This window comes from Mus caroli, chromosome 8 (genome assembly GCF_900094665.2).
Source record: "Mus caroli chromosome 8, CAROLI_EIJ_v1.1, whole genome shotgun sequence".
Lineage (NCBI taxonomy): Eukaryota > Metazoa > Chordata > Mammalia > Rodentia > Muridae > Mus > Mus caroli.
In genome coordinates this window covers 33346029-33354910 of record NC_034577.1, presented here as the reverse complement: position 1 = coordinate 33354910, position 8882 = coordinate 33346029, and the positions used below count along the sequence as shown (strand labels likewise).

The 8882-nt window shown below is 38.4% G+C and overlaps 1 pseudogene; it reads left to right on the top strand.

Annotated features, from left to right (window-relative positions):
- Positions 1–2167: 2167 nt before the first annotated feature.
- Positions 2168–8882, top strand: part of LOC110300214 — a 17119-nt pseudogene continuing 10404 nt past the window's right edge.

Sequence of the window (8882 nt, the reverse complement as noted above, 5' to 3'; positions counted from 1 at the left end):
TTACTATGCACATGTATATATGTGTGTTCATGTGTGTGTATGTGTGTGTGTCTTACATACATACACATCTAGCCTTCTTTCCTATTGTAAGAACAAATGATTTTCTTTGCCTCCTATCCTCACCTAATTCTGGAAGGTATCATTGTTGTTTCTTTGTTTTGTTTGTTTTGTTTTGTTTTCCAGTATCATCATAAACTCACCAGTGGACAAATCCTGTATACAATTTTGAAACTTTTATTGCTAAAGCAGTTCACCAAATTTGTCATCTCTGGTCATTTTTACTGTTTTCATGTCCTTTTCTTACTTGGAATCTATGAGATCACAATGTCACATGTTTCTGTCATCATTCTTCCTATACCTCTGTCATCCAGGCCTCTCCTCCTGCCTTAAGTGTAGAGTCCTCAGGTTTCTCTCCTTGCTATTCTCTTTCCATTACCTTTCCCAGAATTATCTTTCTACTACTATGTACTTGTGAGTTTCCTAGCAAATAACTTTCTCCAGAATTCTAGAAAATAAATGTGGGTTTTTTTTCTAAAATACACATACTCCTAAATGAAATTCAACATTTAAACTTCACTTTCTCTACAACTGAACTTGTTATCATTTGCACATTGGAACAGTTTGTTCTAAATCCTTTATCTCTGTGGTTTTATTTGCTTGAACTTTAAAGGACAAAGAAAAAATCAAAATCCTGCATCAATTCTAGTTTTTGTCTCTTTCATGATCCCCTTTACTTCCATCTCAAATCCAATAATCTTTTCTAATGCTCTGAATATTCTTCAACTGGATGTCCACATTCTCATTGCTGTCACATTATCTTTGTCCTCTGTTCTTTCAGAAGAATTACAGTGTTGTGATATCTGCTCAGTTCTTCACTCTTCTGTCTCTGCAGTTTCCTGAACTATAAATCTAACCATGTAATAACAATCTTTAATGTTTCCTGTAAAGTATGATGGGCAAAAGCAGCCACACAAGGTTATTCATGATTTAATATGCTAGCACACCTATCAGCCTTTAAATTCTTTCATTCACCTTTAGTTGCTGCTTCAATTACCTTCTTCAACTGTATACCTATCTCTTCTTAAATTCCACCAACCAGGCAACATGCACCAGCTGATATAAGGCTCCCAACACATGTACAACAGAGGACTTCCAGGGTTGGACTCAAAGAAGGTGTACTTAACCCTCAAGAGACTGGAGTCCACAGGGAGTGGGGAGGTCTGATGGGATGGCAGGTGGGGGATGGGGACATTCTCATGGAGATTGTGGGAGTAGGTATGGGATGTGCAACAGTCAGAGGGTAGACTGGGACGGGGATAAAATCTAGACTGAAAAAAGAGTAAATAAAAAAAGAAAAGAAAAGAAAGAAGCAGGCTGAGCCACCCATGGGAAGCAAGCTAGTGAGCTACACCTCTCCATGGCCTTCGAATCAGCTCCTGCCTCCAGGTTCCTGCCCTGTTTGAGTTTCTATCCTGACTTCCTTAACATCAATATAGAAGTGTAAGCCTGTGAGACTATGAAAGGTAGACTGTTTCCTCTAGAGCTAAGGCTCAAACCCTTGTGATTCTGAATGGAGTAGGTGCTTCGACTGGTTCCCAGGCACCAGGCCTCTGTCACTAGCTGCAGCTCCCCATAGATTTGTGCCCTTTAGTCTCATAATGGCAATGCCCCCAAGCCCCTCCACAGGTAGAGGACATGACCTGTGGTCATGTAGGCTCAGGAAAGATCTCCATTTTAATGAGGTACCTAAAGGCCTGGAGGACTTAGCCAACAAACTCTCCTTCCCTACAAAAGGTATTTAACCTCAGGCCCACCCTGAGAAGTGGGGTATGGCTTCACTCATCCACTTTCTGCCATGACAATAAATGCCTTAAATCCATAGAATTCCTCTTTTCATTGGGATCCACCATGGGGAGCCATGGAGAAGGCCTTCGCCTATAGGGCCACCATCTACTTTTGGTAGAAGGCCTTATTGTGCTCCTAGCCACAGCGCCACCAAGCCAAGCCTGCCACCACTGTCAAACCAAGGATTCTCCCCGAGGGACCAGCTGGAGCTTCCCCTTTTTACCCCAGCCCTAGGCTAGATCCAGCCTGTATGCCCCCACTCCATTCTCAACTCTTATATGGCACCCAGCAGTGCCTGGGTGTACAAAAACCTGAGAACCAGATGGCCCCTGGCCTCCTTGCAGGACTGCACCTCAGACTGTACTTCCCTATCCCCAGAGTGATGTCAAAGGACTGCACTACAGCCCCACACCTGCTCTACATGGGGTAAACGCAGTCAAACTTTCTGCATCCTGCCTCCCCAGGTAGCAGACCCCTGTCATGGAGCAGACAGGGGACCCTAAAACCTTACATAAGCCAAATAAACCTCTTCATACTCAAAAAAAAAAAAAATCCACTATTAAGTCAGACAAAACTTAGTCTTCTAAAGAGGTCCTGCAGCCTCTGTGCACATATTTTGCTCAGCTCTTCCTTCCAGTTGTCTTGTTCTTTCATCATCTTTAACTCTGGTAAATCAGAGATTCAGGAAGCTGAAAGTACAGTTCATCAACTCTCTCTCTCTCTCTCTCTCTCTCTCTCTCTCTCTCTCTCTCTCTCTCTCTCTCTGTGTGTGTGTGTGTGTGTGTGTGTGTGTGTGTGAAGAAAGTGTAAGAGAGGAAAAAAGAGGTACAGAGGGAGACAGAGGGAGACAGAGGGAGACAGAGGGAGACTGACAGACCCAGGTCATATGTTCTTCAAAGTAAATGGTACTAGTCTTCACTGACTCGTACTATGTTACCAGGCAAACGCCTATGATAATTACTTTCAGTTTTTGGTGCATATTTCTCATGTAACAGTTATTAGGTTTTACTGCAATCACCTATTTCCCAGTAAAGCCCAGGACCTTTAATTTTGTGCAGTGCATGTGGTCCTTTGACAATGTCATCCCTGTGGATAATGTGTTCTGCTTACTTTCGCTCCATCATTTCATGCCCCTCCCACCCAGTGCCAGCCCCACTTCTTCTTTATAAATCTCATTCTATTTATTACTTTACATTTTTTGTTGTGTGTGTCTTATAGAGTTTGAAACTAGGCTTCCATGCCTTCTCTTCTCTTAGAATCTTAGTTGCCAAGAAATCATCTGTAAGTGGTAGGAACCCATGGACCCCTTCTCTGTGTATAGCTGACTGTTTAGAGTACAAAATAGACACAGTGCCAGTAGGCATACAGTGCTGGCTGCTTTTGAGTTCATAATTGCCACACCCTTGTCATTTGCTTGGATGTTGTCCTTTCAGAGCCCACCCTTAGCTTCTAGCTCTTACATTCTTCTGCTACCTCTTCTGCCATGTTTCCTGAACCTTAAGGCTGTGATAGAAACATTTTATTTAGCGGTGAGTCCTAAACTGTCCTTTAGTCTCAGGATATTGTGCAGGCATTGTTTTTTGTCTTCACTTCTATTTACTGCCACAATGGGGCCTCTCTGATTAAGGCTAAGAGGAGACTTTTAGAAGGTGGTTTGTTGCTATTTCAGTTCATCCAAGTACCAGTATTAGGTTCTCCGTAGAGCTAAGAAGACTCTTCAGTTATGAGTTTTGGACCAGGATGGCAGTACTAGGTACAGATGCTCTCTTTCTGAGTAGTCCACAAATTCAAATGGGGAGCATTTGGTTATCCCTGATGCTTGTGTTTCTATTGTACCAATGAAAATATCCTTCCTAGCAGGTCAGTGGGCTAATCCATAGACTTCAAAGCTGTATAGGACCATCCATGCTAGTACCTCATTTTCTAGGAGCCTACATAGTCGTATCTAACTCTGTGAAATCTAGCCAGCAGAAGAGAAGCTTCTGGCTCAGGTCCTGATTAATTTCTCTAAGTCTTGCATCCAAGAAAGAGTGTGCCATCAGCAATCGGGTCTCACAACTAGTTCTTGTTGGTAGCCAAGAAGACTCACAAAAGTCTTTATTATTTTGGAGTACTCTAGTGTCTCCCTGGGCAATAGTTCCTACAGCATTATCCCACATCTGGCACTGGGATTTTTGTTTAGTGACCCATTATCTTTACAACCTTCATTATCTAGCTTCGAGGATATCTGCCTTCAAATGTGTCTTTTAATTAGGTTACAAGATAGTAAGTGTGTAACAGTCTTTTTTCTTTTTCTTTTTTTTCTCGCATTCCCTTTCTTTTGATTGGTCTTTTCCCCATTCCCTCATTTTCCTATTTCCCAATTGCCCTTATTTTTACAGATGTTACTATTCCTCTTTCCTTAAGGGATACCCCCAACACACACACACACACACACACGCACAGAGTCTCATTTCTAGTTTTCTACCTTCAAATTAAACACCAAAAACCCTGAAGATTTGAGGTTAGGATCTGCATATGAAACAAAACATGTGTTTATACTTCTATTCTGAGTTACCTCACTCAGTATAATATATCCAAGTGTTCTCTCTCTCTCTCTCTCTCTCATAGGTAAATGAAATTCTGTTATGTATATGTAGCACACTTTCTGCTAACCAGTTGGTAGGTGTCTAGGTCGACTTCAACTTCTAACTATTACAAATTCGGCTACAAGGAACATGGATGTACAAGTGTCCCTGAAGTAGGGTGTGGATTCATTCTGGTTCATACTTAGAATCTCTCTCTCTCTCTCTCTCTCTCTCTCTCTCTCTCTCTCTCTCTCTCTCTGTGTGTGTGTGTGTGTGTATGTGTGTCTGTGTGTGTCTCTGTGTGTGTGTCTGTGTGTGTAACATGGAACATCTAGATATTTATTGCTGTTTGTTTACCTCTAAATTGATTTCTAAGGTGACTATTGTTGGTTACAATCTCACCAACAGTATATAATATTTTCCCATATTTACACATTATTTGTTGTTATTTCACTTTTTATAATATCCATTTTGACTGAGGTTAGACTGAGTCTTACAGTAGTGTCTGTCTACATTGTCCTGATGGCTGAGGATAGCAAACCCTTTCCTACCGGTTTCCTAGTCATTTGTAATTCTTACTTTGGAGCTCTGTTTACTTGCACAGCTCATTCTTTACCTCTGGTCTCTTTCTACTGGAGTTTAGTTTGATGAACATTTTGTATATACTAATTATTAACCCAATATTCAAGATGTACAGGTGGAAAATATTTTCTCCAATTCTGTGGACTAAAATCAGAGACTTTAATTTTTAACTCAGTATTCATGATGTCCTATAAAATGAACAGTGCATACTAGGACTTAAATATAATGAAAGGAGATTTATTCAAACCAGACAATTAACCCTGTGCATGGTGCTAAACATAGAGAAGGAGCAAGGATGTTGATTACTGTTTGTGTGTTAATATATTTTCAATGAAAAACTCTTCGCTTAATAAAATGTCACTACTTTATTTGTGGTTACCTGGGTTTCAATAATATTACACTGGCCGTATAGAATGTGAAATGTATACTACATATGAGTAATGGGAGGTGCTGAAGAAGCCAACTTGAGAAAAATAAAATAATTAACATAAACGGTTAAACATCAATCCAAATTCTTTCTAGTCCCTTGTGGATATATTGACTAACTCATTATTTATTTTTGATAACTTTATTAGTTACCTCTTTCCTGTTATGATAAAGCAACATGATAACAAGTCAACTTAAAAAATGAAGAATTTTTTTGAGTTTTGGGGTTTCAGGTACACAGGAATCTATCAGCATCAGAGCAGAGAACATAGTAGCCAGCAGGCCAGCATGACACTGCAGCAGCAACTGAGAGCTCACCTCTTGATCCATAAGTAGGAAGAAGAGAGAACGAGCCCAAAATGTAACGCTTCTTTCAGAACCTCAAAGCCAGCCCCTAGGACATACTCCCTCAGAGAAGGCCACATCTCCTCACAGCAAGTGCCAGGGTCTCTATAATGAGAAAGACTTGGGCTCCTTCACAGAGAAACTCACACTAGGTAGTATGTGCTAGTAATCTAAATATTAAAGTAAATATTAAATTAAATGTTAAAGTAATCTATATATAAAAATGAGACATCTCAGTTCTATAAAGTCACACATGGGAGAGTATTCCACGAGAGGAGGATGAGCACTCAAGAATTGTCCAGAAAAACAACAGCGACTGAAATGTAATACACTCTACAGTGGAACAAGGCTACCCATAATTCCTCCAACCCCATCCTCCTTTCTCCTAGTTGGTTTGGAAAAACTCTTCTAAGCAATATTCCTCACTGATTCCTTATCTTCAACCCACTTTCAAAATTATTGTATACAGATAGGCATTGTGGAAAATATAAGCAATCCCAGTCCTTGGGAGGTTAAAGCATGAAGTTCATAATTACACCACCGGTTTCAGTTATATAGCAAGACCCTACCCTACCCCACCTCGAAAGAATCATGGCCATGGGTGTTCCTACATGGGAAAGCACACACTTAATGTACATAAGGCTCTGAGCTTGACCTGATACCCACACATACAAATAAAATAAGAAAAAGAAAAAGATTCTTTGTGTACGGTTGAGGTCTCATCCCAAAGGGTCATTTCTGAAAAAAAAAATACATGTATATATACATATACATATACACACATATCTACATACATATATATACACATATATACATATATATACACAAGTGAAATTATTCAGTGTTCAGGGTGTATTTATGCTCTTGGGAATATACATGTATAGATATATATGCATGGAACAACAATTAACAAAAGAAGATCATCTATTAATTTAAAAGAAAGTTGCATGGAGAGCTATGTGGAAAGAGTCTGGAGATGGAAAGAGACAGGCAAATGATGTAATTATATTGTAATCTCAAAAGTAAAAGAAATAAGACGTTATATATACATGGCCCTTCTGTTTATTTAATGTTTCCTTAATTACATTTTTAAACACCTTAATATATATGATTAGATTCTCAGACTCCTGATGCTAAATTATGTCCCAGTTGACATTCAGTAAGTAGTTATTAATGCACAGGCTGAGTGTCCTTGACATCATTATGCTGGAAGCATCCAGTCCTGTTTTGGTAATTTTCACTTTTGTGTCAGTTTATGACCTAGTAAATTATAGTTTCAGAAATATTCCCTGATTAATATTCATGTTCTGGTTTTAATCTATAGTTGTTCATTTTCATTCAGTTAGGTTTACAATGTACAAATAATAGTACTATATGGTTTCTTAATTTGTTTCATATGCCACGGTAATGGCAAATTGTGTAAAGTTTCATAAAATTATAATGAAGTCTCTACATAACAAAGACTGTTATATTGTTATTCTTTTTAGAATTCAATTGTATAGTAGAAATTTAAATGAAGACAAGGTAAGGCACTAATATTTCAGGATGGAAGAAATAAACTCAGTCACAGCTCCCTCCACTGATGGCTTTTATTACACTCAGAGGAAGTTTTACATTTCTGAATCTATTATATAAACTGAGAAACCTGATAAAGATGAGTATCAAATAATCCAGATTGGTAAGCACTTACCAAAGTATTTAGGCATATATATATATATATATATATATATATATATATATATATGCAGGGCTGAAATTTCTTGCTGTTTACTATGTAAATTTTCACTATGGCTTAGCCACTGGGAAAGAAGATATAATATGAAGGGGATTATATGCTTAAAAGTTTTTAATGTCTTGTGCTTTATAATATTAGATTCACAATCACATCAAGATTATTTTATTCTGAAAAAAAGAGAAAGATTTCTGTGGCTGTTTCAATAGCACAATCTTTGTAGAAGAAGCAACATTCACCAAGGACCTTGGCAACTGTTCTGAAAAAGTTATACCTACTTTGGCAATTTCTCCTCTATTGAATGTGTGTGTGTGTCTCTGTGTGTGTGTCTCTGTGTGTGTGTCTCTGTGTGTGTGCCTCTGTGTGTGTGCGCGCGCGCGTGTGTGAGTGTGCCACAAATTCCTGTAAATAGAATCTTAGCAGATGGCTATTGATCAGCAATTAATGAAAAATAACATGAATATATCGAAGTTTTCAAAAATGTACTCAAATGTTATACAGGATTTTATCACTTGCTATAAAATAAACCCATCACATTATCCAATATAAATCCAAAATCAAATGCCCCTGCTTTGACAGAACAACAGTTAATACAAATTAGACTGATAAAAATCAAAATTGATTCATTCTGCAATTTAATGTCGTTATTGAAGGAAATCTGTATGAATTGGTGAATTTGGTCATCTTAGTAGTAGTACAAAATATAGATTATCAGTTTCAAATTTTTTAAAACTTACATCGTGTTTTGAAATGAATTCTGGTGCTCTGATGATCTATTTAGAAAAATAAGAAAAAAATAAAATTGGACCAGCAGCCTCAAGCCATTCTAGGTTCCTATTAATGTTTTTAGGGTCAAATAAGATGATTCAGTCTTGCCCTAGGTTATTACCCTTTAAATTATTAAAAGCCATTATATAAACATATATAGTACATTTAATCATTCACTAAAAGCTTGATCCAGTAATTCACTAGGACTTCAACATTCTTAGATGTCTAGACTATCCCACACTGGTAAGAAAAATGACCCTTGCTCTAGAAGTCATCCAGTCTTCTATACATCATAGTATTATTTTGCTCTTATGACAAAAGTATTCTTAGAAGTCCAGGTTTCATATATTTTCAGGGGGAACAAAAGAATTATGCGGGGCTGGTGAGATGGCTCAGTGGGTAAGAGCACCCGACTGCTCTTCAGAAGGTCCAGAGTTCAAATCCCAGCAACCACATGGTGGCTCACAAAAGAATTATGCATATCAATATCTTTATTTCTTGTTTTAAAAAGTCATATTGCCGGGCGTGGTGGCACACGCCTTTAATCCCAGCACTCGGGAGGCAGAGGCAGGCGGATTTCTGAGTTCGAGGCCAGCCTGGTCTACAAAGTGAGTTCC